This window comes from Hyperolius riggenbachi, chromosome 11 (assembly GCF_040937935.1).
Source record: "Hyperolius riggenbachi isolate aHypRig1 chromosome 11, aHypRig1.pri, whole genome shotgun sequence".
In the NCBI taxonomy this organism is placed as follows: Eukaryota; Metazoa; Chordata; class Amphibia; order Anura; family Hyperoliidae; genus Hyperolius; species Hyperolius riggenbachi.
This window is the reverse complement of record NC_090656.1, coordinates 136,591,608-136,619,530: the sequence shown is the minus strand read 5'-3', so window position 1 is coordinate 136,619,530 and position 27,923 is coordinate 136,591,608. Positions and strand designations below refer to the sequence as shown.

General features: G+C 44.6%; 1 protein-coding gene across 3 annotated transcripts in view; it reads right to left on the bottom strand.

The window, feature by feature from the left end:
• CDC42EP2 (CDC42 effector protein 2) overlaps positions 1-22,462 on the bottom strand; it is a 58,282-nt gene extending 35,820 nt beyond the window's left edge. Inside the window, exon 1 of one of the 3 annotated variants that reach the window (XM_068261795.1) lies at positions 22,257-22,462. The gene's annotated coding sequence lies outside the window, so the exon portion shown is untranslated. The other 2 variants (XM_068261796.1, XM_068261797.1) reach the window with 2 other exon arrangements.
• Positions 22,463-27,923: the final 5,461 nt, after the last annotated feature.

Sequence of the window (27,923 nt, the reverse complement as noted above, 5' to 3'; positions counted from 1 at the left end):
CTGCAGATTCAGTGTAACGGCGCCTCCGTATACAGGAAGTGGCTTCTCTGTTTACTTCCTGCATACGGAAGTACTGTTACACTGAATCTGCAGCTGCCTTCACCACAGATCCCAGCTGATCTGCGGTTTGGAATAATTGCCGCTGGGGGTCTGACTACAAGCACGGGGATGAGACTTTCTGAAAGCGGGGACAGTAGGAGGTAATGCGGCGACATAGCGGGAGCTCGGAGGGGGTCGGTACTGCCGCTGCCACTAGGGCTTATTTTCAGGGAGGGCTTATATTTCAAGCATACTGCTTGATATCTGCTAGGGCTTACTTTAGGGGTAGGTTTTACTTTCGGGGAAACACGGCTGTTTTAGTTGTTTAGTGGTGAGAAACATAAAAATGTACAAGTCACATGCATTACCAATGTGCAAAACAAGTTCATGGCAAGTAACCTGTTTTTATTCAGACATCTTGCATGACTTTCACAATCAATTACAACAGCTACTTCCTTCAGCTTCTTACCAGCCGTTTCACAGTTACCATATATGGTCTATAAATTACCTCCACATCCATGTAGCCCATCACAATTTACAGTGTACTACAGTCCTGGCCAAAAGTTTTGTCAAAAATATTGTAAATTAGAAAAGTTGATGCTTAAGTTTTTATAATAGCAATTTGCATATACTCCAGAATGTTATGAAGAGTGTTCCGATGAATTGCATAGTCCTTCTTTGCCATGAAAATTAACTGAATCACAAAAAGACCTTTCCACTGCATTTCATTGCTGTCATTAAAGGACCTGCTGAGATCATTTCAGTAATCATCTTGTTAACTCAGGTGAGAAAGTTGACGAGCACAAGGCTGGAGATCTTTATGTCAGGCTGATTGGGTTAAGGCTCATACACACATCAGACCACAGTCTCTGGAAAATAAAAGATCACAGACCAATTTTACCCCCTTCCATGTAGTATGAGAGCCATACTCTACATAGTCTATTCTATGGAGCTAAACTCCCCATCAGAAAAAAAATCTTTGCAAGATGCTGCACACACAGATGCTGTAGACATTCAAAAGATCAGTATCTGCAAAAGATCTGTTCCTGCAAAATGCATTGATAGTCTGAGATCTGCAGATCATCATACACACCTTGTTTAACAGACATTCATCTGCAGATCAGATCCACCAGGATGGATTTTCAGATCTGCAGATGATTGTCTGATCTGCAGATGAATGTCAGTTAAACAAGGGGTGTATGATGATCTGCAGATCTCATAGACTATGAATGCAATTTGCAGGAACGGATCTTTGGCAGGAACAGATCTTTTGCAGATACTGATCTTTTGTGTCTGTACAGCATCTGTGTGTGCAGCATCTTGCAAAGATTTTTTTCTGATGTAAAGTTCAGCTCCATAGAAAAGAGTTGGTATGGCTCTCCTACTACATGAAGGGTGGTAAGATTGGTCTGTGATCTTTCATTTTCCAAAGACTATAGTCTGATGTGTGTATGAGGCCTTAGAATGGCAGACTTGACATGTTAAAAGGAAGTTGATGCTTAAAATCATTGATCTTCCATTGTTAACCATGATAACCAGCAAAGAATCGCATGCAGCCATCATTACGTTGCATAAATATGGCTTCACAGGCAAGGATATTGTGGCTACTAAGATTGCACCTAAATCAACAATTTATAGGATCATCAAGAACTTCAAGGAAAGAGTTCAATTCTTGTTAAGAAGGCTACTGGGCGTCCAAGAAAGTCCAACAAGTGCCCGGATCGTCTCCTAAAGAGGATTCAGCTAAGGAATCGGAGTGCAACCAGTGCAGAGGTTGCTCAGGAATGGCTGCAGGCAGGTGTGAGCGCATCAGTGAGGCGAAGACTTTTGGAAGATGGCCTGGTGTCAAGAGAGGCAGCAAAGAAGCCACTTCTCTCCCAAAAAAACATCAGGGACAGATTACTTCTGCAGAAAGTATGGTGAATGGACTGCTGAGGACTGGGGCAAAGTCATATTCTGAGACGAAGCCCCTTTCCGATTTTTTGGGGCATCTGGAAAAAGACTTGTCAGGAGAAGAAAAGGTGAGCGCTACCATCAGTCCTGTGTCACGCCAACAGTAAAGCATCCTGAGACCATTCATGTGTGGGGTTGCTTCTCATCCAAAAGAGTGGGCTCACTAACAATTTTGCCAAAAAACACAGCCATGAATAAAAAAATGGTACCAAAACACACTCCAACAGCAACTTCTTCCAACAATTTAACAACAGTTTGGTGAAGAACAATGCATTTTACAGCACGATGGAGCACAATGTCATAAGGCAAGTGATAACCAAGTGGCTTGGGGACCAAAACTTTGAAATCTTGGGTCCATGGCCTGGAAACTCCCCAGATCTTAATCCCATTGAGAACTTGTGGTCATTCCTCAAGAGGCAGGTGGACAAACAAAAACCAATTAATTCTGAGAAACTCAAAGAAGTGATTATGAAAGAATGGGTTGCTATCAGTCAGGATTTTGCCCAGAAGTTGATTGAGAGCATGCCCAGTCGAATTGCAGAGGTCCTGAAAAAGGAAGGGCCAACACTGCAAATACCGACTCTTTGCATAAATCTCATGTAATTGTCAATAAAAGCCTTTGAAACGTATGAAGTGCTTATAATTACGTTTCAGTACATCACATAAACAACTGAAACAAAGATCTAAAAGCCGTTTAGCAGCAAACAATGTGAAAACTCATTTTTGAGTCTCAAAACTTTTGGCCAGGACTGTATAGTCACCTTTCCTTTTGCTACATACACACTTGAAAGATTAATGAAAAATCTTAGACCAATTTTACCACCTTCCATGTAGTATAAGAGCCATACTCTACACAGTCTATTCTATGGAGCTGAACTCCCCATAAGATAAAAAACTCTTTGCAAGATGCTGCACACAAAGATGCACACATTCAAAAGATCAGTATCTGCAAAAGATCTGTTCCTGCAAAATGCATTCATAGGGCTGGGGCACACCGAGCGGCGTTTTGAGAGCTTCTGCAGCCGCTTGCGGCTATGCTTGGTCGATGTATCTCAATGGGGTGGTTCACACCACAGCGGGAGGCGTTTTGCTGAAACGCATACTCCCGAGGTGAAGCATTTTTTGGATTGCGGAGGAGTTTCTGCCTCCAATGTAAAAGTATAGGAAAAACGCAAACCGCTCTGAAAAACGGCAGTTCAGAGCAGTTTTGCAGGCGTTTTTGTTACAGAAGCTGTTCAGTAACAGCTTTACTGTGTAAATATATATGAAATCTACTACACCAAAAAACGCTTCACAAAACCGCAAAATGCTAGGTGAAACGCTACAGAAAAATAAGAAAAAGCGTTTCAAAATCTGCTAGCATTTTGCAGATCTGCTAGCGGGTTTTGGTGTACACCAGGCCTTTGTCTATGATATGTGCAGATCCTCATACACACCTTGTTTAACAGACATTCATCTGCATATCTGACAATCATCTGCAGATCTGAAGATCCATCCTGGTGGATCTGATCTGCAGATGAATGTCTGTTAAACAAGGTGTGTATGATGATCTGCAGATATCATAGACTATCAATGCATTTTGCAGGAACAAATCTTTTGCAGATACTGATCTTTTGAATGTCTACAGCATCTGTGTGTGCAGCATCTTGCAAAGATTTTTTTTCAGATAAAAATCTTTGCAAGATGCTGTACACATTCAAAAGATCAGTATCTGCAAAAGATCAGTTCCTGCAAAATGCATTCATAGTCTATGATATCTGCAGATCCTTAAGGTGGCCATACACTGGTCGATTTGCCATCAGATTCGACCAACAGACAGATCCCTATCTGATCGAATCTGATCAGAGAGGGATCGTATGGCTACCTTTACTGCAAACAGATTGTGAACCAATTTCAGCCTGAAACCGTTCACAATCTGTGGTGGTGGTGCTGCCGCCGCTTCCCCCCCATCCCGCATACATTACCTGCTCCGCCGGCGCGACTCCCGTGTCTCCGCTCTTCTTCTCCGCTCCGGTCTCCAGCATGCTTCCCTTCTTCCTGTCTGGGGGAAGTTTAAACAGTAGAGCGCCCTCTACTGTTTAAACTTCCTGCCGGGACAGGAAGAAGGGAAGCATGCCGGAGACCAGACCAGACCAGAGCGGAGACGGAGAAGAAGAGCGGAGACCCGGGAGTCGTGCCGGCAGAGCAGGTAATGTATGCGTCTCTATTGCGTCGGTCGTCGGGCACTCGAATGCCGCTAGCGATGCGCTCTTTACCCGCGGGCGATTGACGGTTGTTTTCCGCATGGTGCGATCTACGGGATTGGACGGAATGGATCGAAATTCGGCGTGTAGCGTGAACGATTGGCAGCAGATTCGATCCCAGTGATCGAATCTGCTGTCGAAACGGCGGCAAATCGGGCCAGTGTATGGCCAGCTTTATACACACCTGGTTTAACAGTCATTCATCTGCATATCTGACAATCATCTGCAGATCTGAAGATCCATCCTGGTGGATCTGATCTGCAGATGAATGTCTGTTAAACAAGGTGTGTATGAAGATCCTGCAGATATAGACTATGAATGCATTTTGCAGGAACAGATCTTTTGCAGATACTGATCTTTTGAATGTGTACAGCATCTTTGTGTTTAGCATCTTGCAAAGTGTTTTATCTGATGGGGAGTTCAGCTCAATAGAATAGACTGTGTAGAGTATGGCTCTCATACTACATGGAAGGGGGTAAAATTAGTCTGATATCTTTCATTAATCTTTCAACTGTGTACACACCATTGGAATAAGACCAGAAAAGCGAAGGCCCAGAAAAGACTCTTCTTCCTTTGCCAGCTGAAAAAGTTTGGCATGCCCCATCAGGTTCTAAAAAGATTCTACTCCGCCACCACAGAATCTATCCTCTGCTCTTCCATCCTGGTCTGGTACCCCGGCTCCTCCGCCAGTGACCGACACAAACTCCAGAGGGTCATTAGATCAGCAGGTAAAATAATCGGAAAACCTCAGGCCCAGTGCACATCAAAACCGCTAGCAGATCCACAAAATGCTAGAGGTTTTTAAAGGAGATTATCAGAGCGATTCTAGGCATGTTTAGGGCCCATTCACACTTAAAAGCGCAAAACGCCAGCGATCTTTGCGGGAGTGATTTTCCAGCGATTTCACGCGGAAAATCACTGAACACTGTGGCGATTTTTCCGCGATTGCGTTTTTGTGCGATTTACAACGATTATCACAAATCGCCCAAGTAAGAACGGGCCCATAAGAGTTTTATTACACTAGCGCTTTTAAAAAGCGCTAGGGTACTTATCCGTTAGCCGGGCGCATCCGGCAGGTGGCGCTAATTACTATTCCCCCTCCAGGCCGCCATGGATAGTAGGGAAAGACATAACTCTGGTGGAGTTTTGTCGCCACCTGCCGGATGCGCCCGGCTAACGGATAAGTACCAGCGCTAGCATTTCAGCGTTTTGCCGAAATCGGGGCAAAATGCTCTAGTGTGAATGGGCCCTTAGAGATGTTTTCTAAACATGCCTAGCGTTTTTTGGAGCGTTTTTGTGTAGCAGATTTCATATATTGTTACAGTCAAGCTGTTATTGAACAGCTACTGTAACAAAAACGCCTGGAAAACAGCTCTGATCTAGCGTTTTTCCGAGTGGTTTGCGCTTTTCCTATACTTTACATTGAGGCAGAAACGCTTCTGCAAACCGCAAAAGTGCTGCAGGACCCACGTTTGTGGTTTGCTAAAAACCTCAAACCGCTGGTGTGCACCATCCCATCGAGATACAATGAAAGCATTTTCACAGGCGGAAGCGGTTTGCAAAACGCTTCAAAAACCGCTCGGTGTGCACCAGGCCTAACTCTAGACTGCGCTCTAGAGCGCTGAGGATAGCAAATCACCCCTCTCACCATGGCCATTACTACTTCAGTCGCCTCTGTTCAGGTCATCTTCACTAAGACTAAAAAGGCACAGGAACTCTTTTTTTCCCCCTCAGTCGCCAACCTCCTGAACTCCACCCACGTACCACCACCACCCTCTTAGGTTCACAGACTTGGCCCTGTCATAGTTATTCTATCTGCATGGGACTGTAACTGTACTTTCACTGGCTGCTCTCAAGTGCTTAGTATACACAGACTATTATCATTATCTTGTATTCTTTAAGTTTAATCCTGTATCGTTCTGTATTTTGCATTATTGCCATGCTTTGTGGATGGTGAGCTTTGTATGTGCCAAACCCAATTCCGGGCAGGACCCTGTTATGCTTGGTGAAATAAGGGCTGGTTCACACTCAGCGCTTGCCCGCGATCGCATTCGGGATCACGATTCACAGGCAAAATCTTGTGATTCTCCGCGTTTTGCGCTTGTGATTCCTGTTCAATAGAACAAGAATCACAGCACGAACGCTTCCAATACTCTGCAAGCAGTGTGAATGTATCCATAGGGATACATTAGCAGCAGCGCTTTGCTGATCGCCGGCTATCAGCAAAGCGCCCCCAGTGTGAATTAGCCCTAAGGATTCTGATTCTAAATAAGGGCTATTAAATTCACTTCCTGCTGTATATGATTTGCCCAGTGTAAAAAGTCTTTAATCGTCTTCCATAAGTTAGGTTAGTCTTTGGAAGAGTTTTTTTTTTTTTTTTTGAGGGCGGAAGGTGTACTTGATTATGTAGCAACCTATGAAAGCTATGAAAGATACATACACACATCTGATTTTTCCAAACGACCGGTTGTTCGGACGTCAAATCGGGAGTGTATACAAAAGGTCGTTCGGCTGATTTGACAATTTGACGTCCACACGACCAGTCCTAACAACCAGTCGTTTGGAAAAATCTGATGTGTGTATGTACCTTTAAACCTACCAGAATTGCTTAATGTCATTACCTCATGAGGTAAATTACCTCATATGAGATAGTTTGTATGATAACTCTACCAGAACTGAGGCCACATTGTATACCATGAACGGGGCACCGGGGCAGTACATTTATTATTAGGAGGGACAGCACCGGGGGCGTTTAATTGTTGCAAAATTGCACGCCATTACTGTCGTGCACCCGATCGAGCAAGTCGGCCCAACATCTTTCAGCATGCGTGATCAACTAGGCAACCAATTTCAGGACCGAAATTGGTCGCATCGTCGGTCTGGCATGCACTTGGCAGCACAGATTTTCATCCGATTCGATTATAATAATCGAATCGGATGGTCGATGGGTCGCTAAGTAGCCTGATGTATGGCAACTTTAAGACTGCAATGCATGAGAAATAAAAAAAAAAAAAAAAATAGAGGTAAACATTTAGGCAGGGAACACACTTGTCTTTCAGTTTTCTGTGCGCATTTTCTGCACACCAAGTGTTTTTCTCTGCAGGAAAACATGCGTGTTTTTTCACAGCAGCGGATGTAATTGATAGAGAAAACAGACAAAATGTGCAGAATCATGATGCAGAATGTCAGTTTTTTTTCTGTGCACAAACAACATATTAAGTGTGAACTAGCCCATTGATTAACAGGAGTTCTTTTCTGCAAAAACAGTCAAGTGTGTTCCCTGCCTCAGGCTACGTTCACAATGGTGTTGCGGTGCAATGTAATGGAGGCATTTTAACGCAGAAAGTCGCACTGCAATTGTAAAGCTATGCGAAGTTCAGCGAGCATCTGGTGCAATGCGATCCAATGGTCTACAGTATTCCAAAACAGCGTGTGTAGTTTCCACATAACGTGCACGATAGCAGTGGCACTGAAGTGTACTTATTGGCAGTTTCCTTCAGGGCCCGTTTCCACTGGCATGGATTCCGCTCCGAATCCGCACAGTTTCCCCCGCAGGCAAATCGCGCTGGGAAACTCTGCCATAGTTCCGCCCGCCGAATCACTTGCGCTAGCGATTTGGCTGACATTGCCATCCGAAATGGTGCGGGAGGCTGCAAATCCCATCAGCCGTGCCATGCATGCAGACACGTAACCGCAGACCTGGAAGTGCCGCCGCATGTCTCGCAGATGCGTGCGGCTCAAGTGGAAACAGGCCCTCACTGTATCAGGGCTGTGGAGTCGGTACAAAAATCCACAGACTCCGACTCCTCAGTTTAGGATTCCTCCGACTCAGACTCCTCGACTCCGACTCCTCTAATTTGCATATTACAATCTTGTCGATTGAAAGTATGTAACATGAAATTCGTCTCTTAACTGCCAACGCTTAGGAATTTTAAAGAGACACTGAAGCGAAAAAAAAATGATGATATTATGATTTGTATGTGTAGTACAGCTAAGAAAAAAAAACATTAAGGGCCCGTTCAGATCAGAAATGCGGATGGCCATGCGTGCGGAACGCGTGCGGGCCGCAACGCGTACGAACACATGGCCATCCGCGTTTGTGTGCGTTGCGTGGCTGATCCCATCACTGAAAAGTGAATGGGACAGCCACGCGTTTTTGCAAAATCTGCGTGCAGCATGCGTTCCCGGACCGCACAGGTCCGGAACGCATGCAGTGTGAACATCAGACATTGCACTCTATGCAATGTCTGATGTCGTGCGTTTTGGCCACCTGCACGCGTTTCCAAAACGCGGCTGGAAACGCGTGCAGTGTGAACGGACCCTAAGATCAGATACATCAGTCTAATTGTTTCCAGTACAGGAAGAGTTGAGAAACTCCAGTTATCTCTATGCAAAAAAGCTATTAAGCTCTCGTGGAGAGGGCTGTTATCTGACTTTTATTATCTCAACTGTAATTGAACTGTTTACTTTTTCTCTGCTAGAGGAGAGTTCATTACTTCACAGACTGCTCTGAAAGACTCATTTTGAATGCTGAGTGTTGTGTTATCTGCACATATTATAGAGTGATGCAATGTTAGAAAAAACACTATATACCTGAAAATAAAAATATGAGAATATTTTCTTTGCTGCTAATCTTCTAGTAATTATTCATAGTACACAACCAATTCATTATATCATATTTTTTTCGCTTCAGTGTCTCTTTAAAAGAGCCACCCTGGCCCTCACTGCCCAGGCTGATTTGCTACAGCTGACTCTCTCCTCGTCCCATACTCTACCTCACTTCTCTTTCTATCCTCACGTCTTTCTTTTCTCTCTCCCCCCTTTCCTCCTTTACTACTTTCCTTACTTATTGTTAGACAGGCCCTCCAGATATCTATCCCTGCCTCCACTGGGAGACAGGTAGCATTAGCTAACCACACTATCAGAACAAAATAGGCTCATGCCCAGCCAAAATTTTGGTTCCATGAATGGGCAAGAGACATTTTGTCGCAATTATAGCCACCATGACTAATCTTTACATAATACAACGAAGGCAATGCCCTAAACTACCACAACCCTTTGGTTGCTTTATATATGCCAGTCGACAATACCACTGATACTTGATTATGTTTATCCCTATTACTCCTGTTATGACTGTTATTGATGTTAAAGCCTGTACATGACTGTAAACTTTCCTACAGCCTAACCAAATGCCAATGTCTTTATAGTCTGTGCAGACTTATGTTAATGTTTTATCTTATAAAATCCAATAAAAACGATTGAAATAAAAAGACAACTGAAGTAAGAAGGATATGTATGCTGCCATATTTATTCCCTTTAGGGTACGTTTCCACTTGTGCGGCGCGATTTGCTCGCGGAAAACGAGTCAACGAATCCGCATTCGTTTGCGGATTCGTTGGCGTTTCCATGCGGAATCGTTCGCGATTTTAACCGTCAATGCCGGCAAGCATTGACATGGGTTTTTCAAATGAAATCGCACGCGGAAATGCTGGGAAAACCGCCAGACTCGAAGTGCTTGCGGTTTTCCTATTTAGTTACATGACCGACGATTCGAATGCGGGTGTGCGTCGAGCGAATTCTGACGGCTCTGCTGTGCAGATTTTTTCTGCTTAGCGAGCCACACAGAATTCCTGACAAGTGGAAACGGCGCCATCCACTTGTATTGGTTGAGCAAATCTGCATGCAGGAAATGCATGCAGATCGCTCTAGTGGAAACGAGCCCTTAGTCATAGACAAACTAGTCTTTGGTAAGAGTACTTGTAAAAAGGTACAGAGCCTAGGCAATGTAACGGTGGGTACATGTAAGAGTGATGTGCAGGTACTCTGCAGGGGAATAAGGAGATTCTTCCTCTATTACACATTCTTCATGCACAATCTGAACCAGGTTTATGGGTGATAGACAACACCTCTGTGCAGGGCTGTGGAGTCAGTACAAAAATCTTCCGACTCCAACTCCTCAGTTTATGAAGCCACGACGCCGACTCCAACTCCGACTCCGGGTAACCAAAATGGCCCCGACTCCGACTCCTCGACTCCACAGCCCTGCCTCTGTGTTCAATGTGCACAACATTCTCAGTGGATTCCCCGCAGCTCTGTGGGGAGTGCATATGTAGAGTATAGTACTACTGTGTAACAAAGGAAACCTGAGACAGATGAAATTAAAGTTTTATACATACCTGGGGCTTCCTTCAGTCCCCTTCAGGCTAATCAGTCCCTCGCTGTCCTCCTCCACCACCTGGATCTTCTGCTATGAGTCCAGGTACTTGAGCCAGTGTGGCGTAGTGCGCATGCACACACTCCGCCGCCGGGAGCATACTACACCTGCGCAGGTGCAGAACGCTCCTGGCTGTGGAAGCGGCATGCGGCCGGACTGCGCTGACTGGCTGAATTACCAGGACTCATAGCAGAAGATTCAGGTGGTGGAGGTGGACAGCGAGGGACTGATTAGCCTGAAGGGGGCTGGAAGAAGCCCCAGGTATGTATAAAATGTTTCTTTTCATCCCTCTCAGGTACCCTTTAATTCGTAGTCACCAAACCAAATTTTAACAACATATCAAATTATTTGATTTCATGAGCAAAGAGTGCGTACATTTGCATAAATCAGAATCAACGCAGAATTATTTCCATCTCATTGACCATCTCTATTAGTGACACGGCTACACATCAGGATTTATACTTACAGCATAGACATAGTAGTAGTATACTAGTGTATATAAAGCCCCATCTACACTATGGGACATTGCAGCGATATGGCGGCTCGATTAGCCGCCGGATCGCCTCTTCCGCGTGCCACTTTTGAAATCTGGTTCAAAAGTGGGATCATGCTTCCATCTGCTGAAAAGCTTTATGGAGATGAAGATTTCATTTTTCAGCACGACCTGGCACCTTGCTCACAGTGCCAAATCCACTGGTAAATGGTTTACTGACCATGCTATTATTGTGCTCAATTGGCCTGCCAACTCTCCTGACCTGAACCCCATACAGAATCTGTGGGATATTGTGAAGAGAAAGTTGAGAGACGCAAGACCCAACACTCCGGATGAGCTTAAGGCCGCTATCGAAGCATCCTGGGCCTCCATAACACCTGAGCAGAGCCACAGGCTGATTGCCTCCATGCCAGGCCGCATTGAAGCAGTCATTTCTGCAAAAGGATTCCCGACCAAGTATTGAGTGCATAACTGAACATAATTATTTGAAGATTGACTTTTGTTTTAAAAACACTTTTCTTTTATTGGTCGGATGAAATATGCACATTTTTTGAGATAGGAAATTTGGGTTTTCATGAGCTGTATGCCAAAATCATCAATATTAAAACAATAAAAGGCTTGAACTACTTCAGTTGTGTGTATTTGAATCTAAAGTATATAAAAAAGTCTAATGTTTCAGTACATTATAGAAAATAATGAACTTTATTACAATATGCTAATTTTTTGAGAAGATCCTGTATACAGTCACAATCAGATGTGTATACCGTATATACTCGCAAGCAAGCCGAATTTTGGGCCCACAAAAAGTGGGTCAAAAGTTGGGGGGTCGGCTTGCTTGCGAGTGATGTGCCTGAGGGTCGCTCCCCCCGTGGCCGCTGCTATTACCTTAGCTCCGCGGCTTCCTATTCCCCTGTCCTGCTCTTAATTAAACAGCAGCTCGCCCCACGGTGGCTGCTGCGTGATGACTGAGGAAGTGCAGAGAGAGGTTCCCATAGTAACCAGGAAGCCGCTAAACTCGCTATCCTGGGCACGATACTAGCTATCCTGGGCACGATCCTAGCTATCCTGGGCACGATCCTAGCTATCCTGGGCACGATCCTAGCTATCCTGGGCACGATCCTAGCTATCCTGGGCACGATCCTAGCTATCCTGGGCACGATCCTAGCTATCCTGGGCACGATCCTAGCTATCCTGGGCACGATACTAGCTATCCTGAGCACGATACTAGCTATCCTGGGCACTATCCTGGGCACGATACTAGCTATCCTGGGCACTATACTAGCTATCCTGGGCACTATACTAGCTATCCTGGGCACTATACTAGCTATCCTGGGCACTATACTAGCTATCCTGGGCACTATACTAGCTATCCTGGGCACTATCCTTGGCACGATACTAGCTATCCTGGGCACTATCCTGGGCACGATACTAGCTATCCTGGGCATGATACTAGCTATCCTGGGCACGATACTAGCTATCCTGGGCACTATCCTGGGCATGATACTAGCTATCCTGGGCACTTTACTAACTATACTGAGGCACTACCTACCCATACTGGGCAATATACTAGCTATACTGGGACACACTGGGGGGGGGGGGGGAAATCATGCGGCCAGCATTTCCTACCCCCGGCTTATATGAGGGTCTATCATTTTTTCAGGCAAAAGTTGGGGGTCGGCTTGCTTGCGAGTATATACGGTATTTGACTTTAAAACTACGGGGACTGCTTTACTGAAGCAGCACAAGTAACTCATTTTGATTGGTTAATTTCATTTGTGTGGACTAAGCACAGCTATTACTGTATGTATAAATTATTTGATGACTATTATCTGAGAAATAGAACATTTTATCATATTTTCTATTTTAATTACAGTTTAAATTTATTAGGAGTCGGGAGTATTTTTTGCCCCGACTCCACAGCCCTGCACTGTACGTAGCGTGTGCACATCACATTCCTGTTTTCACAGGGAATGCATCTCCCACTGTGAACTTAGCCTGAGTATTACAAGTAAGATGTTTGGTATTTTACCTCTGCTCTAGGACTGTTGTTACCAACCATTTGTGAGGTTGTAGCGAGGGTTGGGAGGGATATGTGTAATAAATTCACTCATATTGTATGATAAAAAATCCACAGGACCAGTGCCCTCCCCAGAACACACACGGAAGCACAGAGCATAACTGATCCTGGAAGCTACATGCAGCACCCAGAACAAAAACAAGACAGTATTGAGCCCAACGTTTGAGCGGATGGGATAAGCTGGTACAGATGTTTAAAAAGCACCATCAATTCAATAGAATAGGCAAAACTTAAGCGACAATCGCCCGTGTGAACCAGGCCAAAAGCAATGCATTTCCTGTGTCGGTATAACAACAAATGGTAATCACAGTACAATCTCCTTATAGTAAACGCAAACGTGGTATACCCTTGGCTATAGTAAATGCCGCCCCCAGGTCCCGACCATACGCCTGTATGAATGTACAAAGTATGACCAATCCTAATAAACTTCTGATATAGTAAACTACTTCACCAGCCCGCCAGGTCCCTTGAAGGTTACTAGGAGTGGATTTTACTCTACAAAGTTGGCTTCCATTTCCCTTGCACTACTATAATGAATAAAATTCTGCAGGAGTCCGTAAAATACTGAATAACAAATCAGTACAAAATTAAATCCTTACCTAAAGAGAGGGAAGCCTCAGAATCCTATTGAGGCTTCCCTCCCTGCTGTCCCGTCGCTGAGAGCGCCCCCCCGGAAGATAAGCAACAAGGCATTGTCACTAATCATATCGGGGCTGCTCCACTTCAGGAAGAGCTGCGCGGCCCCAATGTGGAGGGGGGCTGTTCTCAGCAGCAGGGGGCTTTAGATCAGCGAGGGAAGCCTCAATAGGAACCTGAGGCTTCCCCCTCTTAAAGGGACTCAGAGCTGAAAACAGTAAAAAGATTTATACATACCTGGGGCTTCCTAAAGCCCCATCCACTCTGATCGCTGGAGAGATATGTAGAGGGCGCACTTCTCCTGCGTAAACTGGAGCCGAATGACATAAGTGATGGTTCCCAAAGCTGCGGGCAGCGGAGGACACCAACGTGGGAACGATCCGAGCGGATGGGGCTGGAGGAAGCCCCAGGTATGTATAAATCTTTTTACTGTTTTCAGCTCTGGTACACTTTAAAGGGAATGTCCAAGCAAAATTAAAAAAATAAGTTTCACTTACCTGGGGCTTCTACAAGCATTTAAAAATGTACGCATTGAACCAGTAACGCGTAAAAATGTATGTGTTAATGTTCCCGCACTAGTGGAAATGCGTAAAAATGTACGCAATGCGTCCCGCCGACCTCCGAGGTCGGTAAGCTGCTAGCGGGGGACTGGAGCAGCAGTGAGTGACTGCGAGGGCACAGGATGGCTGCATGGGGCTGGTAGAAGCCCCAGGTAAGTGAAACTCATTTTTTTATTTTGATTGAACCTTCCCTTTAAAGGAATGTATCAGATTTTGATCCCGAGCTTCGGCTCAGGTTTACTTTAAAATAATGCATGAGATATAAACGTTTGTGAATTGACATACTAAATGTGTTATTTGTTTTGTCTGCTGGAAAACTATATCCAGAGCAGAAATAAAGCACATCTAATAATGTATTCTTTATGAACTGAGCCTATAGTGGCCTGTCACTAAGCTCTATTCCTTAAATACCTGGGGTTGGATGCTATCTGGGCCAGGTACCTTATCTAGCTTTATCTTATTTAGGCTTGGACCACACTTGTGTCCACAGATATCCAAGCTTCATCTTTCATCATTTAGCCTTATAACCATAATTGAGAAGTATATAGAATGAAGGCTTCCATACTTAGATAGAAGGGAAGAGAGTGGTCTTACCCCATTTCTGACAGCAAAAGCAGTAGAGAGGTAGCCTAGCCCAATATAGAGGGAAAGTAGTGCACACTTGTCTCCTTAGTTGTAACTATAAAGTCTCATCTACACGCGTAGATGAGGCGGCGATGTGGCTCATCAGTCGAGCGCTGATGCGGCTCGACTGATAAGATCCAACAGGACGGATCTCCCCACCGCCGGTTCCCTGCTCGCTCCCCGCGAGGAGACAATGGCAGGGAATCGAGCGGAAGATAAACGGCGCCGGCGGAATCGAATCCGGCGCACGCGCGGCTAGCTGGGACGCGGAAGAGGCGATCCGGCAGCTAATCGAGCCGTCGGATCGGAGCCTCATCTACCTGTGTAGATGAGGCTTAAAGTCAATGGGTCCTCCGAAGCATATGTCTAGTGCTGCTTTCCACTGATGACAGCTGACAAACTACTTGTACTTGTGCTTTACTAGCCACCATTAGGTGGATTAAAAAAAACAATGTTTAAATACCTAACAACCAGGTCATGCCGATAGGCGTGAACGCGGCATTTCCCCCAGGACTGCGTAACACCAATTGATGTTAAGTCCTGGGGTGTGGTTTGCAAGGGATCGCGCTTGCATACCTGCTTGTGCGTCATCAGTCTACCAGGAGCGATCGCCACTAGGAGATTTACATTGTAAAGCGCTGCGATCTACGGCAGCGCTGTACTGGGGACAGCCGTGTCACTTGGCTGTCCCCTGGGGAGGCACAAGAGCGATCTACTCTCATAGGCTAATGCCTATGACAGCTAATTGTAGTAATTGGCAGGCAGGGGGAGGGACAATAAAAAAAAATACATTAAAAAAAACAAACAGATGCCTGCAGCAGCTATCAGAGCCCGCCAACACAAAGCTCTGTTGGTGGGCAGAAAAGGGGGGTGGGGGGGAATCACTTGTGTGCTGAGTTGTATAACCCTGTAGCGAGCCCTTGAAGCTGCAGAGGCCTGAATTGTAAAAAATAGCCAGGTCACTAGGGGGGTGTAAGCCTACGGTCTTCAAGTGGTTAAAGGATAGGAAACAAAAATCTGGAGGTACCGCTCCACCGCACCGTATGGGACAGTGCTGGATCACGGGCAGACAAGCCCAAAGACAGCAAGAGAATGGAGGAAGATCCGCACAATGTCTCCAACAGATATATAAATTTTATTCAGGACGTATCCAGACCCACATAAAAGCACTCGACTAACATGTTTCAGACAAAGTCCTTAATCATAGTCATTCTGTGGCAGCACAAATGAAGATACATAGATCAGAGGAATACCCTGAATACCTAGCAAGATGATATTGGAGGGCAGTTAAGGCTAGGTGGTGTGGGATGCACGAATACAGGGCTCTAACATCAATTGTGAGCCAACTAAAAGTATCCTCCCACCTAAAGCTCTCCATACTGGCCAACAAATGCTTAGAATCTCTAAGGTATCCAGGCAGCCTCCTCACCAGGGGCTGCAACATGGAATCCACCCAATCACTAAGACGCTCCCCCAGAGAGCCAATGCCGGCAACAATGGACCTACCCTCCGGGGGGGGGGGCGCCTGGTTTATGTATTTTCGGAAGATGGTGGAATACTGGAATAGTAGGTGAATCAACCCTCAAGTAGTCAGCAAGTCTATGGTCCAGAACTCCAAGACTCCGACCATAACTAAGAAGACTGAAGAGCTGGTTTTGATATTCCTGGGTTGGATTTCCTGGCAACCTGAGGTATGTCTGGGGATCCTCAACCTGTCTCAAGGCCTCTGTCCTGTAGTCTAAACTGACCACAGCCCCTCCCTTGTCAGCATTGCGTATGACAACATTAATTTTAATTTCTGTATGATTTTAAAAGTGTTTTATGGATGTGTCAGTGCCTGGTGGCGAGTGGCAAACATTGATTTACCCCTCCCTTAGTGGGTGGTCCGCACTCCGCCTTTCACTGCACCATCCTCTCTTTTTTAAACCTCACACAGAGGGCTGTAAGGATGACTATGATTAAGGACTTTATGTCTGAAACATGTTAGTCGAGTGCTTTTATGTGGGTCTGGATACGTCCTGAATAAAATTTATATATCTGTTGGAGACATTGTGCGGATCTTCCTCCATTCTCTGGTTAAAGAATAACTGAAGAGAGAGAGATATGGAGGCTGCCATATTTATTTCCTTTTAAGCGATACTGGTTGCCTGGCTGTCCTGCTGATCCATTGCCTCAAATACATTTAGTTACAGATCCTGAACCATCACGCAGCAGATCTCACTCAGACTCGGGATTATTGCTCTGAGCTGCGGATTTCCATTCCAAGCCTGACTCTGGGTTACCGCTAAGGAGGTATACTGAAGTGAGGAGACTCACTCCAGGTTAGATGCACACCCGAGTAGAGGGAAAGCTCTGGATATTATAGAGCCTTCCTGGTCCGTGATCTGTCCCATCATTCCAATTAGTGATGGTCAAGTAGATAATAATAAATAACTTCGAGTTGAATTTATGCAGCTTGAAAATGAACAAATCAAATACTGCTGAGGTAAAATTTGATTGGTTCATTTTCAAGCTGCAGGTCAAAAAGCTGTTCAGCACTCTTCGGGCAGACTTCAGAACTATTTACATACCAAAGTAGTCCCAAAGACAAGTGCATATGTACCTAGCAAGTAACTTCAACCAGGGATAGTGCAGGAACAACAGGGTGGAGTGAGGACCGGGAAGGCACTATGGAATCGCAGAGAGTTATGGATAAAAACTTAGAAGTGAGGAAACTCCACACCATAGAGCCTAGGTTCTCAACATGTGGTACGCGTACCCCAGGGGGTACTTCTGATGGTTCCAGGGGGTACTCAGGCTTAATATAATTAACCAACAATAACAAATTTAGAGTTTTAGAAAATAACTTTTATTTAAACAACACCAAATTAGTATTTTAGCTAATTAAAAGCAATAGTAAATTCTTGGAAATTGTTTAGAACCAATTATCATGTACTACGATTAAATATAAATTTGTCAAGGGGTGCTTGTGGTAATGTTTACTATGCCAGGGGGTACTTGGTGAATACAGAGTGTTAAAAGGGGTACATACCAATAAAATGTTGAGAAACACTGCCATAGAGAACAAGTAGTGGCTGAATCTCTGTAGTGGTAAAGCAGGCAGCTATAAAGATGTAGATGTTATAATGTATTCTTGCTTAGGGAGAGCTTGGAAGGCTTCGGGAGCACTCATGTCCCCCAGTGCTCCCAAAGAGGGGTGGCTTTGTACTGTGCATGCAGTAGTCAGTGCAGCCAGAATCCTCCCAATTCCTTACTATTCAGAGGGGCGGATCTGACCCCCCCCCTCCCCCTTTAGAAATGTAGGTCTGGCATGTGGACAAGTCGACACCCTATACTTTTCTTTGATGAGTCAGATTTTTTTTTTTTTTTTTTTTTTTTTTGACAGATTACTGGAGACCTGCAACACATCTATAGACGACTCAGACCCCAACTGTTGAACACTTAGAAATTCCTGCACTGACAATGGGTTCAATCTGCTCTGCTTATAACACTTATGCTGGGCATACACGGCTCGATTTGCCCGATTCTCCCACTCGATCGATTCTGCAGGCGAATCTCTTATCTTCTGCTCGTTTTTCTTATATTTTTCCATTGTCCTCAATGCAGAATCGAGCGGCGAAACGATCGGGCGGGATATCGGACGTGTTGGAAATGATCTATTGAGCCATCTAAATGGCTCAGAATAGAGCTGTGTATTCCCAGCATTAGAAATAGTAACCGTCACATTGTGTTCCCAAAAATGCACCTGAAATTGCAGTATGTGGGTAAGAGGCCTAAGGGATAAATGCAGAAATGACATGGTTGTTGGGGATGGCAGTAAGATGATATAGAACCATGCTATTACAGCATAGTCAGTTGAAAGCAGTGAAGGTGCCCATACACCAGATGATGTATGGGCAGATCGACCAAGAGACAAATCTCTCTGATTAGAGTGAGATCCGTTCCCTGCCCATACATGACAGGCCGATTCCCAATCAATTTCATGCTAAAGTCGATCCAGAATCTGCTTTATTACACCACATCCACGGCCCCTATTGGTCAATGTGCCCAATACACTATACATTACCTGTCCACCAATGGCTTTGGGTTCCTCTGTCCATACACGCACCCCACGTGGTTACCGTTGTAACGTCACGCCCCTACGTGTACACCAGCAACCACATGGGGCGCATGTATGGACAGAGGAGCCCGGAGCCAGCAGTAGCCACGAGCAGGTAATGTACCACTGGGCAGCGGGGGGAGCACAATGACCATTGGGGGTCAGCTTCCGGGGGTTCTGACTTTATCTGAAATCGCACGCCATGCACCCTACCAACCATGATGGGTCAACATCTTGTAGCATGTCCGACGATCAATGCAATCAATTTCAAGCCGATCAGGCATGCACTTGGCGGCACCAATTTTCATCAGATTCGATAATCGAATGAAGTCACCTAAGGAATGGCCACCTTCACTGACACTTCAATAACCAACTGAAATTGACAAGGACAAGCTTGCTTGGAAAAAAAGGATTTATGTTAGGTTTTTAGTGCTTGTATCGTAATATCTTTATTGTGATATTGTTACAGGGACTGATGGGCTGTTGCCCTGACACCAATGGTTGACGTAGGCTCTCCCAGGGAGCGGAGTCTAAGTGGCTACGGGTCTTCACGAGAGCACCTCGCAAGGGATGATGGGCCGCTACCCCTAGTGAGCAACGGACTACTTTCAGCTGCCTATTAGCCACCAGGTCGCGACCCCCAGGATCGTCCCACCGGAGGCAGAGAGAACAACCGAGTCCGCTGTGAGAGACTTGGAAGAGTGGTCGAAGAACAAGCACAGGTCGAGGCAGACAAGCGTAATCTGGTAAACAGAACAAGCACAGGTCGAGGCAGGCGGCAGACAGGAGTAATCGTAAGTCAGGAACAAGCCGAGGGCAATACCAGAGATCAGGAACAGAAATAACGCTAGTGACACACACCAACAAGCTGCAATGAAGTAACAGCACTGAAGGACTGTCACCAGTATCCTTATATAGTGATTTTGAATCTGCGCCAGATTTCGCGTCAGCTTGTACGCGCATGCGTGTTAACGCGTGTGCGTTAGCCGCGTAAATGAGTACGCATGCGCGTGCACAGACGTACTCCACCACGGCGTCCCCAGAAGTTATAACAACGCACGCTCGCGCGTGGACGCAGGATTCCTAGGACGGGAACCCAGACGCCGAGCATGGTAACAGATATGCGGATGGAGAACCTTGTGGGGTCCATTAACTACATATAGAAAGGAAGCCTGGCAGTTAAAACAGACCTGAACTCAGAACTTCTTCTCTGCTCTAGAAGATAAGTAACAGTATAATGACCTTTTAAGTAACATTTACTTGATACAGCCGATAGAAATCCTACAATAAGTCTGTAGTGTGTCTACTTCCTGCTTTCACGGACACAGACATCCTGTGTTTTCAAATTAGCTGCTCTGAGATTCCTGAGCTGACACAGCTGAGAGATCAAATTACACTTGTGACTAGTCACAGATGAGGTGGAATTAAAGAGGCACTATGGTGAAATAGTTTAAAATGTAAAATAAGTGCAAACATAGACAAATAAGAAGTACGTTTTTTTCCAGAGTAAAATGATCCATAAATTACTTTTCTCCCATGTTGCTGTCACTTACAGTAGGTAGTAGAAATCTGACAGAAGCGACAGGTTTTGGACTATTCCATATCTTCAAAGGGGATTCTCAGCAAGGCTTTTATTCTTTATAAAGATATTCCCTAAAAAGTATTTAAACAATGATGCTGGCCAGCCTACCTGCTTGCTACAGGTTTTTGGATTCACCAAAGTGCTTTTGAAAATAAATAAATCCCTGAGAATCCCCCCTGAAGAGATGGACAAGTCCAAAACCTGTTGCTTCTGTCAGATTTCTACTACCCACTGTCAGTGACAGCAACATAGTAATTTATGGCTCATTTTACTCTGTAAAAAAAACGTACTTATTTGTTTATGTTTGCACATATTTTAATTTTTTTTTGCCATTAAACAGGCCAAACTCTCATACAGGGTGGATTTCTCTATGTTCTCTCTACAATGGGTACTTTAAGGCCTCTTTTCCACAGACTGTAGATAAGCAGTGAAATGCCTCTCAAACTCTCACAACTGCTCACTGCTGCCTGATAACTGCTTGCTGAGCACACAGCTCAACAGTCTGTGGAAAAGAGGCCTAAAACACAATGAAAAAAAAAATTAAGCACACGGAAACATGGACATTATTCCAAAGATAACAGATATGATGCTTGCAAAACTGACATTTCACTTCACATCCAGTCTTGGAAAATTATATATACTTGTGTAGCACTTGAACTGAACCTGAAGTGACTATAAAAGCAATAGTGTGACTACAACCCATATAGGAGGGTTGACTTCACTTATAGTGTACAGTGCCACAGAATATGTTGGTGCTTTAAAAATCAATAGTAGTTTGTGTTTCTCTCAGTAGTTTGCCTCTCTCAAACCAGATTGTCAGAGAAGCTACCCATGCCTGACAGGGAAGCAGTGTTATCCTCCCATCTCCACCCACAGAAACTTAAATCCCTGCTCACCATGTCCTCATGGGAACTGGCAAGGAACATTTGGCAGAAATGCACAATTTGACTGAAGAGATTACAGCACTACAGCACTATACCAAAAAGGAGAGAGATGTGTAATCAACTTACTACATTGGGCCATCTTCACTTCATAACTTTTGAAGTCAGTTCAGGTTCACTTTAAGTCCAGGCAGCTATACTGTGTTTATTGTAATACACAAGCATTAAAATCTTGTGCAAAATGTACTGGTGTAAGCCAGGTGGCAGAACAGATTAACAACGGTTATCAGAAAGATATTGATTATATACCCAAACAACAGTGTATACTGGATGTAGTGCACCTCTATGCATGGGCACATTTTTGCTCAATCTTAACTTGGCAGACTGCAGAATCCCACTGTATCACATAGGTAGAGGGTAGTAGCCACATTCAAATGAAAACAGCCCCCAGCTGTTATACCACAACATACAGAGGAACCCCCACTAGCATGTGATGCAACACCTTTCAACCAGGACTGTTTTATCAGATAGTAATCAGACACGTTTTAATTAGCTGGGTTTAAAGACAAATCAGGGTGTGGACTGACCTTGTGAAATGTGATTCTCACACAGCCTGTAGGCATTGGCCAGGAGAGAAGAGGCAGGGTCGGTCACAAAAAATATTATAGTCAGACGGAAACAGAAAACAATTGTAAGCTTACTCAATGTATTTAGCTCAGGTCTTGGTGACACCCACTTCTATGCCACCCCGCTGGCATCGCCTGCATGCTCTGCCAGCATCACGCGTATTCTTGCTTATACTCATTAAAGTAATGCAGCTCCACAGATGTAACTTTCAGCCATATGAACACTGACCTATAGGGCACTCACTGCTGGTACCCACTCCAGATTTGGTCCTAGACAGATGAAGACGTGGTTGGGAGTGGCCAGTACTTCCGGTTCTTGGTCACCCACCCAGTACGGTATGGCAGGCACAGGAGTCCGAGGCAGAAAACACACCGCCCTCCTCTAGCTACAGCAAGCACAGCCGTGACTGACTGCTCAGCAAGACTCAAGGCAGAGCGACGTATCACAGTACATGCCACAGCCAATAGCAGCGCTCTCACACAGGAGGGGTGGAGCACAAACTCACGGCGGGCTCTACTGACTACTGAGCGGCACACAGACAGTAAATCCGATCGGAATCGGATGCAGGAGGTGCACTGCCCAGGGGAGAGCCTAGGCTTCTTGCCCGAGCCACACCGCTCTGTTTCTGTAGTGTGTGGGAGGACGTATAACGTTGATACAAAGCTAAAAAAAACTTTTCAACTGGGCAACGTTTCCTGTTCTCTGGAACTGATGAAGGGGGCGCTGCTCGGGTCGCAGAGAATCTGGGCACTTATGGAGAGGCTAGGTGAAATACTGTAATGTTTGATAGCGTAGCAGAGGTTTAAACAGAAATCAGTGATATCCTCCCACCTTCCAGGAAACTGAAATACAACTAGAAATCTATGCAAAATAACATTCTGAGGGCATTTTGGTCCTTTTGCTTTTAGCCCCTTTAAGCCCCATCTACACGATACAATTCTATTTACGATCCGATTAAATCTGACATGTCCGATCGGGATTGGGACTCGATCTGTCAGGTGAGAGCATGAGGCTGTAAAGATGTATCACTATCATGCAGGCTAGCGACATGTTTTGTTGCTATGCAGTGGGAGAAGGGCTGATGGGAGTGGCGAACGATAAAGTGAGAATAATGCCCTCTGCCAAATCTATTCTCCAGGCAGATGAAGTGCCGATAAGGAACATGCCCCCTGTACACATGCGGGATTCTCACCCAAGGCATCGGCCAAGTTAAATCATTAATATTAATTTATATACAGTAGCACCAGCATCTTCTGTGGTGCCGTAGAATAGATTACAAGGTGTAACAATACAGCACTACAGTTAACAGTACAAGACAGTGGTGGGTGAGTTGCAGTGAACAGAACAAATACAGTTTAATCTTGTTATAATAAACTCGGGTATAGTAAACATTCGGTTATAGTAAACTGGTCCCAGCCAATGTCTATTATACATCTATGAGAGCAATGCCTGGTATAGCAAACTCGGATAAAATAAAACTTCTGCTTTAGTAAACATGTTTTTTGGTCTCTGCATGATGCTGAATCTGTATATAGTAAAAAGTGGGTGGTGCAAAGCATCCACATTTTACTATATCCAGAGTCAGCGTCATGTAGAAGCCAGAAAACATGTTTACTGTGAGGGCTCATTCACATTGCTTTCCGCTCGCATTAGCGTTTGTTTTTTTTTGTCGCAATTTATTCTTCTGATTCCCGGTGCTTGGGTGGGTGTTCCGTTTTTGTGAAATGCACTTTTGTAAGCTCTTTTTCCGAGCTTTTTTTTAATTCACTCCCTAACTCAAGTCAGGAGGTGAACTTGACCCGGAAAAAAATAAATACAATGTATTGATTCTATAAAACGCAATCGCCCCACAATGCAATTTCGGTAGCGTTTAGCACTCTTCCTATACCTTCCATTATAGCAAAACCTCCCCAAAAATGGTCCAGGCACAGTTTTGCTGAACGCACAGCGCAGGAACCGCGCTATGAACCTTCTCATAGACATTCACTGCACAAGCGTTTTGGGGGAAATTTTAAAAATTGCATGCGCTTGAAAAAAGTCCAAAAACACCCCTAGTGTGAACAAGCCCTGACAGAAGTTTTATTTGAAACCCATGGTTCTGCTGCTGCTGCAATTCCCACCCGCAGAGGTATCAGCGTCACTCACAGGAAGTGACTGGCTGCCTTTACTCAGTGACGGCTGCAATTTTCAGATCAGCTAAAGCTATGTGTAAAGGTTTAGCTATTTAGTAACAATGTTATATAGCGAGTACTGTAAGCATTGTACTACTTTGTTCTTTATTTGTATTTTTCATCGAATGTTTGATGTTAAAGAGACTCCGTAACAAAAATTGCATCCTGTTTTTTATCATCCTACAAGTTCAAAAAGCTATTCTAATGTGTTCTGGCTTACTGCAGCACTTTATACTATCACTGTCTCTGTAATAAATCAATGTATCTTTCCCCTGTCAGACTTGTCGGCCTGTGTCTGGAAGGCTGCCAAGTTCTTCAGTGTTGTGGTTCTGCTATGAACTCCCCTTCCAGGCCCCTCTATGCACACTGCCTGTGTATTATTTAGGATTAGAGCAGCTTCTCTCTTATCTTTTACAAGCTGGATAAATCGTCCTCTGAGCTGGCTGGGCTTTCACATACTGAGGAATTAGACAAGGGCAAAGCTGTTTGCAGGAAGAAACGAGCAGCCTGAAACTTCAGTGCATGAGAGATGCAGGGGGAAAGAAACACACAATGATCTCTTGAGATTCAAAAGGAAGGCTGTATACAGCCTGCTTGTGTATGGATGTATTTTCTATGTGTGGACATACTGTACATCAACCTACTTCCTGTTTTGGTGGCCATTTTGTTTGTTTATAAACAAACTTTTTAAAACTGTTTTTAACCACTTTTAATGCGGCGAGGAGCGGCAAAATTTTGTCAGAGGGTAATAGGAAATGTCCCCTAACGCACTGGTATGTTTACTTTTGTGCGATTTTAACAATACAGATTCTCTTTAAGGAAATTCTACCGATACAATATAATGCATATGCTGTAATTGTTTTCTAACAAGTACCAATAAAAAGTTAAATTTGAAAAAAGGAGCCCTGGATACAGTACCATCAATATATCCAGCCTGGCTATACAACCCTAAGGACCTTATATTCCACCAAATGTGCAAGTGCTTGTATTGTACCTCCAATGGGAGGACAGAGTAGGTTATTTGCAGCAGAGAATGTACCTGGGCATGCAGAGCCATTTCTATGACAATTTCTGATATAGTAAAATTCTGATATAGTTAATCACTTTTCCCCATCCCTTGGAGTTTACTTTAATGAGATTATACTGTACAGGTTTTTACAAAATGGTGGAAGATATGCATGCACATTACACAGCATTGCGAGACAAAGGCAGAGGAGAGCCTTGGCCAATTGGAGTTGAACTCTTGCACTGGACAGAAGGAAAATGTATAGAAATGCACCCTGTATGTACTTAGCTTAACCTGTCTTAGGCCCCATCTACAAGTTACGATTCTTTGTGAGATTCAATTACGATTCTAATTACGATCCGATTGGGATTCAATTTGATTCAATTCGATTTGCCATCGCAATACAATGGCAAATTGCATCGAATCCCGATCGGACATGTCGGATTTAATTGGATCGTAAATAGAATCGTAATCGAATCGCACAAAGGATCGTATCGTGTAGATGGGGCTTTAGGCTCTTTGCACACTGCAAATCCGTTTTCCGATTTGCAATTCCAATTTTCCCTGAATACAATCAACTAAAAAAAATGGAGGAAAAACACACAGCATGCAGTAACGATTAAAAATCGGAATCGGATGTAAAAACCGATTAAAAAAACGGGATTGCATGCAGTGTGCAGGGAGCCTTATTCCCTCTCATCTGTGACTAAGCACAAGTTGTAATTTGATCCCTTAGCTGTGTCAGCTGACTGCCACGGCAGAGAGCTCATTTGTAGACCCAGGGTGTTAATATGTCTGCTTCCATAAAAGCAGAATGTAGACAAACTGCAGATTTATTGCAGGCTTTGTATCAGCTGTAACAAATAATTGTTTTTCTTTAAAGGTTATTATGTTGTTGCTTATGTTTTAGAGCTGAGATGAAGTTCTGGGTTCAGGTCCGCTTTAAGCCGCATACACCACTCACTTCTCGTCGCCCATTGGGAATCAGTAGCTGGGCTGGGCCGAACACACGTGTCAGCTGTGTAGCTGTTGACATGCTGTGTTGCTATGCGGGGAGCGACAACGGAGGGCCAACGAGTAGCGCGTGTGACGTCATGTAGCGAACAATGGAATTGGCATCGCTGAGGTAGAGTAGATCCGTTCGGCTGATCGCTTGGGGGTCGCCGGCTGCCGTACACACGCCTGATTAATGGTTGAGGCGGTTATCGGCACACATTTGATTTTGACAATAACTACAATTCACTAAACATTACCGCATTCAGCAATGCACTAAACAGCTGATTTTACCAAACAGGTTGTCAACGTTTAATTCACTAAACCTATTACCGCACTGAAAAGGAAAATTACCGACTTGTGCGGTAAATACCTCAAGAAATGTCAGTAAATGTTAATTCACAAAATTTAAATCCTTCAGTAAACATAAAAGGGTTCGGTGTTTACCTCCAGCTGTAAGCTGTCGTTAGCTATCTATCCCTGTGCGGTATAATGTAATAACAGCAGCAGAAAGACAGGAGGATATCCAGCGGGGCTTAACTAAATAAACAAACATGGAATCCTGTGGCTTGTAGGAGAGAAAGAACTTCAAAGGAGGCTGCACTGTGGGACTTACATAAATAAACAAAAGGGAATCGCAGCGCCCTCAGGAGACTGGACTAGGTGACAGCACAGGAGACTCACTAGCCCCCTTACACACAGACATGGCATGCCCCCGACAGCCTGTGCTGCAGACGCAGTCCATCAGGCACACCTCCTTACAGACCAATCCAGGCAGCGAGGAACACCAGCACATTACCGCACTAAGGAAATTACCGCATGCAGCAAAATGTTTGTGAATTGAGAAAAAGTGAAAGTTACCGCATGCAGTACTTTCCCAAACAGGTATTTTATACCGAACACGTGTTTGTGAATTGTAGCCAATCACTCCAAAAACGATTGAATAAAACAAACTGTATTGAAAGTAAAATTATTGTGGATTATTATTCCAATCCACGATAAGCGTGAGCGTTCTGCACATGCGCAGAGCACTCATCCACATATGCACATAAGATCACAACCCGGGCTGGGTCAGCGAGCTTCCGAAACCGAAAGCAGCTGGCTGGATGAGAATGGAACCACAACGTGGGACTTGAAAAACTTTAAGAGGCTGGAAGAAGCCCCAGGTGAGCAAAGTTTTTTTTTCCCCCCTCACCTGATGATGGAATATGGCATACCGTATATTGTATCATTTTAACCAGGACAAGCCAAATAATGTATTATGATTATAGTACACCCCTGACCTATCTGACCATGGACAAGGTCTCCTGCCTATCAACCATCTCCTCCTGGATGTCCACTAGATTCCTGAAACTAAATCTGGACCAAACGGAATTTATGATCTTCTGTCCCCGGCCATCCATGAACCTCCCAGATGTGCATGTCACTGTTAACCACACTACCATTCGCCCTACCTCTCAAGCCCGCTGTCTGGGTGTCATCCTGGACTCCGCTCTCTATCACTCCCCACATCCAAAACCTCACAAAGTCCTGCAACTTCCACCTCCGTAACATCTGCAAGATTCGCCCTTTCCTGACCTTTACCACCACCAAACTCCTCATCCATACCCTCATAATTTCCTGCCTTGACTACTGCAATGTGTATATAGTGTGCAGCGCTACAGTTGCATAAAAACAAATGCTTAACCAGAGCTATTACATGGATAAATAAATAAAAGAATATTG